At 31.2% G+C, this 16,250-nt stretch overlaps 1 protein-coding gene across 2 annotated transcripts in view; it reads left to right on the top strand.

Moving 5' to 3' along the window:
* Window positions 1–1,863: 1,863 nt before the first annotated feature.
* The window catches only part of LOC127718977 (ankyrin-1-like), a 33,561-nt gene continuing 19,174 nt past the window's right edge, over window positions 1,864–16,250 (top strand). The window contains exon 1 of one of the 2 annotated variants that reach the window (XM_052225052.1): window positions 1,864–2,094. The gene's annotated coding sequence lies outside the window, so the exon portion shown is untranslated. Of the gene's footprint in view, window positions 2,095–15,600; window positions 16,126–16,250 lie in introns of those variants that run through there. The other variant, XM_052225051.1, reaches the window with a different exon arrangement.

Genomic DNA, 16,250 nt, shown 5'->3' with positions numbered 1-16,250 from the left:
GTCTTAAATCGGACAATGTTTTGTTATTTCTTTTTTACTGTGGAAAATAGTTATGTTATGATAAATAATTATTAATTTGACCGATGTATTATTGATTAATTTGCGGTATTCTTTTCGGCGTTTTCAGCTGATTGTGTGAATATTTTTTCCTTCTTTCAAAGCAAAAACAATGTACAAAATCAATTGCAGGATAAAGACAATAACTGTTTATAGTGTCCTTAAATATCAGCTGTATTTGTACTGGGATCGATACAGGAGTAAAAGCTCGCTGTTTCTTAGCCTCGTACAAATACAGCTGATATTTAAAAACACTAAACATTTACTGTCTATTTACCTGCATCATAATTTGCTTATATAAGCTTTAAATAAAGAAGTCATCTGTATTTATGATTTTTTTTTAATTTTAGATTTATAAAAAATAACAGCATGGTATCAAACGAAGAGGAAAACTTTCTTCGTATTGTTTATCTGAACTACAGAGTAGCCACTGGAGCACTCACAAGATTCTTTGATAAACTACATCCACATTTATTAGCTGATTTACATACACCAGGAAACAAGGCTATATTGCAACAGCTGTATAATCCCCCTCCCGGAAGAAGACGAGTTCTCTATCCAGGACAATGGAATATTCTGTATCCTCCACCGGGTAGGCAAAAGCAAACTCTTTAAAGATACCAGGTTTTAATTTTGTATGCCAGTAGCGCGTTCTGTCTACAGAAGACTCGTTAGTTGCTCTTGGATCGAAATAATTGGAAGGATAAATACAATATGCATAAATAGAGCATTAACAATTAAAAAAATAGAAAGGTGTACACAATTTTTGCTATGCCAATCTATGTCTGGTTTGAGTATTTTGAGTGATTCATTTTTTTAGATGGCATATTATGTATCCTTCATCAGTAAGATCCAAGAGAAAGCCAGACCTCTGTCGTATCAAGTGTTTGACATTTCCTAAAGACAAAGCCCCTAGACTAGCCTCTTAGGAATTTTGGGCTGCCCTATAGTTGAGCTAAATATCCTGCTGGACCTGCTTCTTATGATTGAAGCCGAAACTAAAAAGTTTCACTCTTTGCGTCATTCATTCACAAACCAACTTTCGTCAAGAGTTTCATGTGGTCAAACTTTGTAGTTAAGTTGCAATTGCATTCTTCTAATGCATTGTCATGCATATTGAACGCCACCTCGTAATTGTAATTTGTAAGTCATATTTATCTTAAGATTATCAAACCAACTTGTTTTTATTACTCTTTTGTTATATCTCATCCAGTGCTGAATATGCATGAAATAATTTCCACTGGATGGTGAGCAAACATCAATCAATCAATCATATTTCCATCTTCGTATATAAACGATGAATAACGTATGGCTTAACAAAAAAACTGTTAACGCTGACAAACAAAAAATAAAGGCGAAAAAACAGTCTACAAAACACAACATAGCAAATTTAACACTGAGAAATTCAAAACCCGCCAAAAAACGTAGAAGTAAGTAGTAACTAGTGTGTGAACTACTAGTATTACAATTGACAAATAGTCCCGATTTCTCTTTATCCGTTGTATTCTGATACAGGGGACCGCCATTGAAATGTTTGCAAACCATTAAAGAGGGTATAAAGGTACCATAAAGTGTTGATTCCAAATTAATATTAGAAATTCGATATTGTGATTGTACTGTCACATGTATCATCAGAAATCATTTCTGGTGATTACATATTTTCTATTACAATATTACTGACAGTTACCTCAGCCAATTAAAACCCGACAATAAGTATTTGCTTGCTCCGGACTATTGCTTCTGCAGTATCCGCGTATTGTATCCATTATTCTATTGTTATATATTTCTATTACAGGGGCACCAGCAGTACCCTCGGCAGAGTTAGACTTGACATTAATTGTTTGTCTACTTCGTAACTTACCTCCAGTGGTGGTAGCTCCTGTGAATGGATTTGACCTGCTACCTAATCCTAATGAAATAAGTGACGGGGCAAACATTGCACGCTTAAAATATTATAAAAACTTTCTGGTGTCGCATTCGGAGGATGGTACACTATCCAATGTAGACTATGTGGGTATCTGGAATACTTTAGAGCAGGTAATTATAAAATTGTAATATATGGCTGCTAAAACTATCTATATAACAACTGCGAAGTTATAACAAGCCTTTTAAACATTCTTTGCAAAATGGATAAAAATCAACTTGTTTTGTTATAGATGACATAAAATATGAAAGACATCAAATCTCAGGGACATTATGCTTGCTAAACTGATAAATTAACGGGATTGGATCAGGCAGATATCTTAAATAAAAAAGCAATTCTAAAAGATTGTTATACTACAATAGGTCAAAATAATTCAATTAAACCCTATGTTAATAATCATTAAACAATAAATGGTATAAAAAGCATGCTTAAAAAAGTAATCGACTCTAAAATGATTACAAAACAAATTTATAGTAACATTATAAATGACAACAAATAAAGGCAACAGTAGTATATCGCTGTTCAAAAGTCATCAATCGATTGAGAGAAAACAAATCCGGGTTACAAACCAAAACCGAGGGAAACACATCACTTACAAGAGGAAAACAACGGAACAACAGAAACACTGGAGTGCAACAAAAACAAACAAAAAAGTTTCAATCAGTTTAATTGAGGTCACATGTCAATAACTGCTAATGGTCCTTTGTTAATTTATGTATAATTGTCATACTTAGTTTCTTCAGTTACCTATTCTAATATTGGACTCGGACTTCTCTTACACTGAGTTTTACTGTACGTATTGCTGTATGTTTGTTTATTCAACATTGGCTAGAGGTATAGGGGAGGATTGAAATATCGCAAAACATGTTTAAATCCGCAGCATTTTTGCCCCGATCCCAATTCAGGAGCATCAGGCCTTTGTTAGGCTTGTATGTCTTTCTTACATTTTGGTTCACTTATATGTTTATGATTTGAGTATCACGTCCATTTTCGCTGAACTAGTTCACATTTTTGTTTAGAGGTCAGCTGAAGTCCGCCTCCGGATGCATGATTTTCTCGCTGTGTTGAAGACCCATTGGTGGTCTTGGGCTGTTTTCTGCTTTTTGGTCGGGTTGTTGTCTTTTTGACACATTCCCCGTTTCCTTTTTCCATTTTATTCTAAATAAGGAAAATCTTATAGTAGGATATAAAATAAAAGATGAAGCTTACCATGAAATTAACTACCTCATATGAATCGGAGTTTCTTCAGATACTTGTCAAAAACAAGAAGATCAAAGAAGCCAGGTCATTTAATTTCACATATCAGATATATAAATGATGTTCTTTCCATTAACAATCCTAATTTTTCCATTAATATACCCCCCAGAACTAGAAATTAAAGAAACATCAGACACGGCTTCCTCCGCCTCATTTTTACACTTATACCTCGAATTTGACATACACGGTCATCTCAATACCAGAATCTATGAAAAACGAGACGATTTTAATTTCCCCCACCTTAGTAGCAATATACCAACTTCACCTGCATATGGGATATACATTTTCCAACTTATTCGGTATTCAAGAGCAGACTTTGCAAAACGTCACCAGTGTCTGAGCGGAAAGTTGTGAACCAGGGGTATGTCAAAAAATGTCTCGTCCTTTTTCTATAAAAGTTCATCGGAAGGTACCAAGACCTTGTTGATAAATATTCCGTATCAACTTCACAAATAATACACGATGGTCTTGAAGTATAAATTCTGGGTACTGACGTTGTTTATCATCTTAATAACGTGTTATAATATTCTTTTATTTGTCTTTATGAATATTACTTTTACTGTTTAGTCTGTTTTTGGTGATACCCATTTGACGTGACTCTGTACTTATACGTCCCGTCATTGTGTTATTGTTCTATGATATTTTTTGTATTCTTGTCTTTCATTTTTGCTAATATGCTTTGTCTATATGCCTTTTTGTGTTTCTTTGATACACATGACGTGGCTCTGTACTTATACATCCCGTCATTGTGTTTTTGTTCTATGATAATTTTTGTATTCTTGTGTTTCATTTTTGCTAATGTGCTTTGTCGATATGCCTTTTTGTGTTTCCATGATACATATGAAGTGGCTCTGTACTTATACATCCCGTCATTGTGTTATTGTGCTATTGTAAATTGTTGTATTCTTGTCTTTCATTTTTGCTAATGTGCTTTGTCTATATGCCTTTTTGTGCTTCTTTGTTACAAATTGTTTGTTTTTATAGTGATTAAGATTATAACACAATGTTGACTGCTGTACCCCTATTTGTGACATTTTTACGTATTATGTCTGTTTGTTTTGTTCACACATCGTTGTCAATATAATGGAATTTAGTGCGACTATCATACAAGTGAGAGGTTTAGCTAGCTATAAAACTTGGTTTAATCTACGATTTTCTACATAAGAAAATGCCTGTACCAAGTCAGGAATATGACAGTTGTTATCCATTCGTTTGATGTGTTTGAGGTTTTGATTTTGCCATTTGATTAGGGACTCTCCGTTCTGAATTTTCTGAGCTCAGTATTTTTGTGATTTTACTTTTGACTGTAATATTTTTTCCATATACAAATCATGTTATATCTCTGAATCTAAGAGAAACAGCATATATATATATATTTTTAATATTTAAAGCAAAAATATGAAGAAAAAAAAAACTGTTCTAAAAAATGTTAATAAAAGTATACATTGCAAATTAATTGACAAAAAAAAACCTCAACTTCATATAACAATCATCAAAGTGTTAACTCTAAAGATATACTGTACTACCTTACCAACATATGTAGCACGTTACTCGATGACTTTTGCATATATGTACTTTCCAACACCAGAAACATGTTTAAAAGATATGATATTGAATAACACGTACACTTATTTTCATTTTTTTTGTAATTTTGTGTTGTAGATTTTGATGTATGCATAATTATGTCTACCTGGGTATTTTATAAATCTAATCAAAACTTCACAAACAGGTTCAAATTGTGACTTGGATGGAGAGTTGTTGCATTGGCACTCATACCACATCAATACCTAAAGGTTTACATAATAGCGAGACAATTGTAGTTCAAACTAAAACTTATGCTACCAAAAATGAATGAGATTATGATAATAATTGAAAATTTGTTTATATATATTGTATGTATTCAAACTATCGAGAACATCATAACTGATGCTGGCAAACACGCTGGATAAATGAACTAATGAGAAAAACCATTATCGGATAGAAATGACCTACTCTGGTAAACATGGAATCATTAAAGGGAAAATTCGCAAAAAAATAAAAATTTGATATTATGTTCATTCTGAAAAAAATAAGCATAAATCCAAAATACTAAAGGTTTATTCGTCTAGATAAGTGAGTTAATCGATTTTTAAAACCGACTATCAATTATCGACAAGTCGCCATTTTGACAGCATTTCGAAACTAATAATCACGTGATATCTAAAGCCCACAAAGTCCTAGTACCTAGCATGACATGTCATAATCGTTAATCAGTATTAAAATGGCTTGTTAAGCTCAGTATGGATGTTCTACCCGACCAAGTAACGGAAAAAGCCTACATAGTTTCCCGGATCCAGTAAAAAAAGAATTGTACCAGACTTGGATCTGCAACTTAAACTTACAAGAATTAAGCTTTACTTGTTACCTGTTACCTGTCGGGTAGGTTCACCCTTTCTAAGGGTCACTCCCAATGGGATTTATTTAGGTTAATAATATGTACATCATATTCAGTTGTACATTTAAACTTTTATAAAATATCAATATGTACCAAGAACAAGGTTGTGTGTGAGGACCATTTTGAAACATCTTGTTTCGAAGGAAATTTGATGGTAATTATAACTTTTTTCTTGGCAGTTATATTAAGAGCAGACCTGGGGTAATTTAAAATGTAATTGTAATTAGCTGTAATTAATTTCAATTTTGAAAGTAATTCAATGTAATGTGTAATTGAGCATATTTTCAATTACATGTAATTGAAGGTAATGAATTACATTGCCTATTTGACATGTAATTATGAATTACTTTTCGATTACTTTGAATTACATTTAAATAATTGCTAGGAAATTTTAATCATGTTTTGGCTTTTCTGATACAACTTGTGATTTTTTTCCCCTATATTTAGTATGCACTTGGTACTTTGATTTATTTAAATATTTTTTAAACATTTATCATGATGAAAAAAAATATAACATTCCTTGATGTTCATTGATCATCATAGGATGTATAATAATCTTTATTTGTATCTAATACATTAATTTTTTCACATGTTTACATGAAAATCTAAAAAATAAGACCATACCAATTTATTTACTTAGCACATTCTTACAACTTCTCGTCCAATCAAATTGCTTATATTTGCCTTCTAATTTTCATAGAACATACTTTTTCCGTGTACTAAGTAACTTCGCATGAATGACCACAAGGGTAAGATTTCATTGTATCGTAATCAAGATATTTAAAACAAAAATTGCCACTGGCTATTTTGAAATAAAATGCTGTGTTCCAAATTAAATTAAATAGTTTGTAATTAGTTTTCACGTTGATTTTTAAATATCCTGCTTTTAAAATCTTTGGATCTAAAAAATGTTTTTGACAATTGCAAATTTCTTTCATTTAATTAAAGGGTAATACATAGGGTTCTTTATACCTTGATTAGAGTACAACGATATCTTAAAATTATGATAATGTATCATCCATGCAATTACTTTGTACAAAAACAGTGTGTACTATGAAACCTTGTGAAGGGAAATTAAAGCAACTTAGTAATAATTTTTCAAACTTTCTTAAGGAAGGTGATCTATATATTTTGAATTGATTGATTAATTGATTATTGATTGCTTAATGTCCAGTGGCAAATATTCCATGCATGTTCAGGACGATGTCATGAATTGAAAAACTGTGATTATGTCTGAAGATAATATGCCACCTATATATATACTAAGTACATATAAACATATTCTGATAAATCTTTTAGTTTTTACTTAAATTTGAAATGATAAAAAAAAAAAAAAACACACACACAAAACCTATAATCTCTGATCTATTGGTAGTTGCTTTTTAATGCCTATCTGCTAGACTATTTCTATGGGGACAAACTATCTATATGTTTCAAATTTATTATAGCTTTAGTTTTACTGTGAAATTAAAAAAATGCTTTCAAAACATGTAAAGCTTCCACTGCAATTTAATTATTGCCTGCTTTTGGTCAATTTATTTGGTCATCTTACCATGTAAGAAGAACATGTATAGTAAAACATCGCTTTATATCAATATACATACTTACACCAGCAGCTACCATATTTTCATTCTGAAGTCAAGGGCCTTTTGAAATAACATATTTTACAATGATACTAGTGAGTAGATTTACAAAACTTCGTTAATGAGCTCCGTTTTATAAACCTGTGATACAAGTAGTGAGCCAAAATAAACTATCAATAGACCAATTAAAAGAATACTCGAGTTGTAAATATGTGCTAAATTGGATAGTTTATGAAAAGGTATATACTATGAAATTAAGAGCTCGGGGCAAGCCCCTCGCTCTAAATTGCATAGTATATACCTTTCCATAGACTAACCTAGACATACAATTTATAAATATGTTGTTCTAACAATTAACTACAATCTTAGCCTCAGGATATCTCCTTTCACTTAACTAAAATTATGAAATACAAGTTTGTCCCTGGATTAAAAGGCATTTTTTTTAAACCATTATATATATATATATATATATATATGTTAGAATCTGTACAGATGGATATTATTTTAATACTTTCTACACAATTTTAAATACAGCAGTCAAAAAATACAAGAATGGATACCAATATACTTGAGAGTTTTGACTTGCCAAAAGACAAGACTGGAAAATGCTACCATTACTGTTCTGTATTAAATGGAAGCTTAAAAGTGACTTCAAATTTCACATGAGGTACACGTGGAAACCTTTAATATCTAAATTAACTTTTTTTAGAAGAAACTTGAAATTTTTTGAAAATTATTTGAAGAATAAAAAATATATTAACTTGGATGTATATCTATATATTTATTTATAGTGTTCCCCCATAAAAATAAGAAATGCAATCAAATAATCAGCATTGAAAATCTAATGGTGATTAAATGTAACAATGACTTTAGAAATTTGAAAACGTTTTTGTAAAACAAATCCTGTACAAATGTTTTCACTGTTAAAAAATGCATATATAAATATAAAAGTTTCTATTCTAACCCTTTGTCATTTTTATGATTTTATTCTAAATGATATAGCTCTTGTATTCCTTTGGACAAAAGTAATTGCAATGTAATTAATTACATTGGCAATGCAATTGTAATGCAATTAATTACATTTAAAAATCAATGTAATTTCGATGTAATTAATTACATTTAACAATTAATGTAATTGAAATGTAATTAATTACTTTGGTATGTAATTGACCCCAGGTCTGATTAAGAGATAGTTATTGCTTTTCTGTTGTTCTCTGTTCTAAAGACATGGTTGTGCAAAATAGTATGAACTCGAAGGCCAGGTGCTTTAAATCTATTAAACTTAATTGTAACCTGCAGTTGTTAACTTCTATGTAATTTGGTCTCTGGTGGAGAAATAAAACAACACTTTTTTTTATTTTTATTTTTTTTGTTAACATGTTCAAGTGCTTTGGTATAAAATAATTCCCACTAAGATTATTAAAAAAAGAAGTATGAAAAACAGACAATATTATAAAATCAAGTAATGCTTTACTAAGATTGATTAGAATATTTAAAAAAAATACTTTACAAGACATCTTAATTGTTTCAGTGGGTTTATATATAAGAAATAGTCAGCGTACAATGCCGAAGTCAGATTTAAGAGCTGTAAATGACAGAAGATCGTACATCGGTTTTAGCTCGTCGTTAAATTTACATTTTTGCATTGAGATATAGTATCAAGTATTATATAGGGCTTAGGCTATTATAATGTAATAGTAGTCTCAATAAAGGAAAAAAAGTCCGCATATACTTATTCTGGAGGAATTATAAACTGAGATATACCTTTATGCTCTCATTTAGATTTTAAAAAGGTGTTTATTTGAGATCTTTTGAAAATATCTTTTTTAAATGCTTTTTTTCAACTTATATTTTTAGTTTATTTTTGGGTTTTCTCCCTAACTTGACCAACGTCGTTTCTAACGGTCGACTTCCTGCCAGGTTTGTTAATTTAATACACAATGAACAAGGTACATGAGTCGCGTGCGTGATCGCTAGTGAACCAGGTGTGCACAGGTAAAATTTATGAAATATGCCATACCAAATAAACTGTCCGTGATATATACATCCTGTGTACAACTGTGTGTCACGATTCTAATAGTAATATATAACATATTTGTATAAAGGGATAAAATGTTATTCCAAGTTGTTTCCCGCGGTGCCAAATTGCAGTGCATACTTAACTTTTAGCTTATTTTTTTTTCAAAATGTAAATAAAAATATCTGCCAGTCTCAATTACAGAATGACTTCCGGATTATTGTTCAGGTTGTACAAAATAGAAGCTAGGACAATACGGAAATAGAAATACAAATGAAGTTCAGGGTCGGACCCAAAATCTCCATGACTTGTAACACGTAGGGCTCAGAGACTTGGGGGAACAACATTTAAGAGTTGTTTAGAATATGTATAGTACAGGCCAAAATTTAAGAGTTGTTAAGAATAGGTATAGGCCTAATCCCCATGTGATCTATTTCCAATCTAACAAGTATTTATATTTCAGCTCCTATTCTTCCGTTTTCAATAATGTTTAGGTCCCGTTATTTCTAATCAGTACATACCCTCACATATGGTAACGGAAACAATTTTCATTTATCAAGGTCTTTGACCTTTTGTCTTCTGATTTTCTGTAAAACATTCGGAATGCATTTGTGTTATTCAAAATATACGAAACAGTTCAATATCACAGCTGCTCATCCTTCCACAAAAATATTGAATTGCCCCCTCCCCTTTTCCCGATTTTCGGAAGTCAAATTTAGCTGTGACTTCATTTTCACTCTAGATAAACAGTGTTATATTTTGAAATGAATGCCGTTTTTTTCATATTTGTTCATTCATTTGAAATATGAATATCAATTAGTAAACTTCGGGCTATACAAATGCAGAATATACCGTGCAGGTTTGCTTTCGTCGAAAGAGATGAATGACCTGGAAAAAAATTTATCACATCTATATTGCAAGACACCCATTAATTAGTTTGTACTTTAGAGTACCAAACTTCCGCAAAATAAGATAAGTCATTTGAATCAAATAAGGAGTTTTAGTAGGTTTGCCAATGAGACAGCTACACAAATGAAGTGGATTTAAGCAGCTATATAAGTCACGGTATGGCCTTCAACAGTGAGCAAAAGCAAAAGTATAATGTATAATGCAACTAAATATGAACATGAAAGGATTGAAGGAGACATATTTATAAATATACAACAGAATATATATAGCATAAAACAGTTTGATGAAAATTCGGAAATCAAATCAAATCTAATATATGTCCATTTTACAACTATTCAAAGTCTGACGTGTCACTTTCACATTCTCTGAAGCCTTCGTAAACACCATCTTGTGACGGAAATTCTTTCCTAAAAATGTTTACAACACAAGCTGGTATAGTTACTCTGTTTCTCTTGCCAAGTGGTTGACCTTTCCTGACCCAACAAACAAACTGACGATAAGACATTAGTCTGTTTTGCCTGTGAGTTAGTACGTCTGGAGCTCTACCTCTATAGCGCTTGTACCTAAAAATACTTATGAAGCTTGTTTCGAGAACAACCGGGTTCAGGCAAACTGTTCATAAATCGATATTGTCACTGATACATTCACTCAATTCAATCTAAACATAGAAGAGAGTAAATTCGTGGCAACATAGACATTCCGTCAATAATGGCATAACTATATACATGTATTTAGTACATGAACACCAATCAGTGTTAAACTGGCGAGGGTTGCTAATGGTATCATGATGTCGGGAAGTTTCTGCAGCTTCCATTTCCTGGAGCTCCTCTTCAGTATACTCTGGTTCTAGTGCGTACCCAAATTGACCACACCGGTCAAAATCAGTCTCTCTTAAGGGACTGGACACACTTTTAGTACTATCACTCTCTTTTTTTTCTTTTTTGAGCACTCAGACTGTAATTTACATTTACACTTTTTTATTGATATAAAAAAACAAAAATAAAGAAAACTTTTTGAAAAGTGTTACAATTATTTCTTATATCATTACTAATAAAATTTTCCACATATAATAATTAATCTTATTTTCTTACTTTTTGAAAGAAGAAAAATAACAAAGTAGTAACGTAACATGTATGTAAGTTAGTATTAAAGTTTAGAAAATAGCATAGTTGTGTTTTACAGATGCGTAGAAGGAAGAAAGTGAGAAAACTCGACCAGAGAATGTTTAGGAGATATATGTTTTAAAATGAAAATAGAAATAAAAAATAAAAAGATATCACAAAGAGATAACAATAAAAAAAACCCCACAAATTATTAAATTTTACTTGCTATATTCATATTTATTTTCAGTTTCGGCATTTCCACCATAAAAACCTAAGTACTATCACTCTCCGAACAAGTTTTTAGTTATGATTTTATGATTCATTTGTAAACCATATATACACTGTCATATAAAAACAAGCACGCTCAAATCAAAAGAGAAAAAATATGTGAGTAAAAGTAAATTGGATCAGCAAAATTAACAACCTTTGATCTCGAGTGTATTGGTAACTAATTAATGTGTTTTTATAGTATAGCTCCTTCCATTATCCAAATATCAGATAATCTATATTATTTTATAAAATAAACCCTCCCGACCTCACCGATATATAATGCCAAACGTTAAAAGTATTACAGGTTTTAAGTCATTAAATGAATTATAAATTACAGTAATTAATCATAAATGCGCTCTTTATTCGTACATATTCTAGGTTCTATTCCGTTCATGTAAAGTTGACTTTGGATGGTTTCCGATATTAATTAACACCATTTGGTCTCGGCTTTCAAATGTCTAAATTTAAGTGTTCACGTACATTTTTGCCTAATAAGGACAATCAAAATGCTTTGGTAAAACTAGTTCTATTTTCACTTTTTTTGTGAGACAAATAAATGATAAGAGTGTATATCAGTTCATTCTGACACCTGAATTTAATTTCCTGACTTAACCGAAAATTGTTCATCTCTTAGTTATTAACTAATTAAATTCAAATAAATAATAGCACCAAATATAATTAAATCATTCCACGGCGATCTATTTGTATTTGTCACCACCTTGAATATATATTTTAACTTTGTGTATTAAACGCGATCTCCTGTCTTATAGTCCACTGATTCTAATTGACAGTCACACCTGCACGGTGTGCCCTAGAGGCCCGGCCAATTGCCGATCTTCAAATAACATTTTACCTTTTTACAAGCCTTCCACGAGTATTGCCAGAGAATAATACACACATCGTATAAACCTAGTCATAGCGTAAATAGTAAAAGGTCAATAAGCGTACACCTATATTTGGTCTTTACAGTTTAAGTTATATACTTTAATGTTCACGTTATCAGTCGGAAAAAGCAAATATTAAAAAAAAAATATATATATAATTTTTTGTGCTGTCAACAAAAATAAATCGAAATATATGCGATAAATATAGAAAATTTTATCTCATGAAATTCAATGTAAAAAGTTGCATGTCTGTCCGTTTTATTTTCTTTTTATCGGATGGTCATAAGCTATCAAAATTGGTCATCGGTGCGCTTATGATTACGTAAAAAATTTGATTAAAGACCAAGACTTTAAATGATTGTATTTTAAATCCCGGCATGCAATACCAGGAGAAAACGTCACGTACTACAGGAAGTAGTCGATAATTTATTTTATTAATTATTGATTTTCTTCTTTACTACTGCACATATAGCAATAAAACTTTGTGAATATGTATTTCATGTTATAATGAACATATTTAAACTATAAGTAAAAAATCGCGAATTTTCCCTTTAATATTGTTATGTAATATATCAAACTACTTTTACACTAAGTAAATTGATAACAGAGTGCAATAAAAAAAGGCCTTTTAAATTTTCCTAGCTCTCTACTTAAAAAGTACTTTTATTTGTGAGATACCAATTTTTGTGAGTTACCCTAACCAGGAATTTAAGTTGTTAATGCAATATAGCAACTAGTTAACAAGTCAGGACATGAAAAAATACCCAATGCAGATCTTAACCCATGGATACGAGCAATTCAATATATACTTGAGAATTCATTGAATACCAGCACTTACACAAGGAACTGTACAACTGCAGAGAAGATTATACCCGTGAAATCACAACACAATTTAACTGAATGAGTTTTTAACTTTTATTTCTAATGATGAAATGTGAAAATTAGTTTACCATTTTCATCATATTCGTATTACACATTTTGTGTCAAACCTAGATATTACAGCCAAATATTTCAAGTGATCAATTGCTTATTGATTTTTATATGTTTGCTAACAATTGAATCTTTTTTAAGCATGTTTGCCAATTTGTCATGGGGTAAGGGTATATATATTAATTGTGAGAAGAATTGCTAACAACGAAGCTGATAATATTTAGAAAACTAATAGCCTAGGCTTGCAATTGAATTGCAATTGAATCCATACTTGAATATGTACTAAACTCTTGTATATTGGTGGACTTCATCTAATGTACAGTGTGTTGTATTTCCAGTGCCTTATGTCAGCCATCTTTTATACTGCAGTCCAATTGGATTGTTTTTTCTAGGCGCCATATCTGAAATAAGTCCATGCCATTCAATCTTTCATTATGTATAGTTTGATGCTTTTACCTTTAAGTTATGATATCAGCTGACTATAAACAGTAGATATAAATGCATGGTTTAGATGTACTTTCGGATCTTTTGCCTGTGAAAATTGGGATAATATGGGAGTGGTTTATTGTTACAAATTAGAGCAGCTGCAGGTTGAGGCAACCAGAATTGTCCCAGGTCCTCCTATTTTTATTAGTAATAGAACTATTTACAATGACATTGGTTGGGAAACTCTAGCTGAACGAAGAGAAAGGAGGAAGTTACAATGATCTTATAATAGTCAACATATAATGCACTAAGCTATCTTTGCAATTTAATTCCACCAACAATCCAAAGTACAGCTGTTTACCCCATACGTAATGAGAATGATATAATATACACGTTTGTAGACTTTCATCGATACAATAATCTTTCCTACCTGCAACTATACGACTGTGTAATAACCATAATGTGATTGACGTTTTAAGTAAATTCAAAACCGAATGAAAACATATTTAACTGAATTCAAAAGCCCAAGTACCTAGACATTATGAATTTGTCATTCGTAAACTCAACATTATTTTGACTCAACACGATGCTCAGCTTCTTATTTGAATTATGGGCTTAACAGAGGAACCAAACTACTTTCAAATTTCTTTTTGTCGCTGTAATGCAAAGCGTACAGATTCGTATCACATCTTTGTTTAATGTTTTAATAATGCGAATATAAGAATCAAACTATATAATAATCTTGAATGGTTGCCAGAGAACTCTCCACTAACTGTAAACATCTTAACCTCCGATGATTCGTCATTTACTAATGATCGATGAAAATGAAAGATTTTTAAAGAATGAATATGAATTTATGAAAGAGTTGAAGAGGTTTCTAGTTGTATAATATAGCACACAAAAGTGCATATACATGTATATTGTGCATAACAATTCACATCATCACGCACCATTTTTGACATGTCCAATATATATAATGTATAGTGTGCAATAATGCTTTATAAATATTCTATTGTCATAAGAGAAGACTTTATAAACTTGGTTTGTGTCTCATCCCCTTTGCATATTTAAGCAAATAGAATATGTCAGCTTAACTTTTGGTTGAAATAAAGGAGATGTTTTGCTACTGCTGGTTAACAAAAAGTCTCCTCCGGTTTCTTATAAATGTATGGGTTACTTCACACTGGTTCCAAAATTTATGATTTTGATTACTTTTAAACAAAATTAACTGAAAAAAGTCATAGATGAAAGCATGACCTTGTCCTGTGTCGCTGACCTCATGTTGTTTTATATAGATAGACATATGCCATAAAATCAAAACAACCTAGGTCTCTATAACTTTACGTAACGGATTACGAGTTACAATAAAATTTCACTTATGTCGAATACATTTACGGAAATCGCTTTTGTTAAAGTTCCTAATAACTAATTTCATGTGTGTATATAGCAACTTGTAAAACAAAATTCTTCGTTTCTTTCATGTTTCCAAATTAGTAGCAAAAACAAACAACCGTGTTTGGTTAAATTGGAAGAAATGCAAAAGTGCAATAACTCTTTGACATCAAATGCCTAATATGTACTCGACATCTTTTAATATCACAATACGGAATAAGAAGAAAATAATTCAGCAGAACAAATAAAATAAAAAGGTTATTCGACCACAAAAGTTGAAATATCCCAAACCTTAGAACTGACAGCAGCATGGACATTTAGTCAAGTTTGAAACATTAGTTTAAACAATAAGCAAGTCATTTGTATTTTATACTGCAACTCATTTATAAAGAAATCTTATTTTTCAGGCTATTAAGGGTCTTGACAATTCACAACCTACTGCTACAAGTTTAAAGGATGCAAAAACAAAGATACTGGATAACTCAATAGCACAAATGTTGTCAACCCAAATACAACTCAACACAAAGGTTTCTAGACTTCAAGATGAGTTAACACAGATGAATGAAAATATAGAAGACAAAATGAAAGTAACAGAAAGTAATTTAGAAATGGAGATTAAAGAAAGTAATGAAAACATACATATTTTATATGAACGACTGAATACCAAGGAAGAACAAAGGGTTGAAAGAGATTTAAAAGAATTTCAGAATTGGCAACAGCTTCTTGCTTCAAAATTCACTAGTATGGAAACCATTGTCAAGGAAAGTGAAAAGAAGAAAGAAGCAGTAGAAAAAAATGTGAGCTCATTTTTCAGTCAGATTCAAGATTATGTTGGCAAACATAGAAAAAGAATAGAAGCACTTGAACACACATCTGACGGTTTTGATGAAGCACTTCACGAAGTACAGGAAGATGTTGACAGCATAAGAGCGACCACAGGTACCTGCTTTTAAGTTCAATTTAAACATTTCATAATGATGGGGTGTGTGGAAATATACAGATAATTCATATTAATGTTTTGAATTGCAGAATCTGATAGATTGTTAATAAAATGCAAAACGACT

The sequence above is a fragment of the Mytilus californianus genome, unplaced genomic scaffold (assembly GCF_021869535.1).
Source record: "Mytilus californianus isolate M0D057914Y unplaced genomic scaffold, xbMytCali1.0.p SCAF_10, whole genome shotgun sequence".
NCBI classification, from domain to species: domain Eukaryota; kingdom Metazoa; phylum Mollusca; class Bivalvia; order Mytilida; family Mytilidae; genus Mytilus; species Mytilus californianus.
This window is presented reverse-complemented; position numbering and strand designations above follow the sequence as displayed.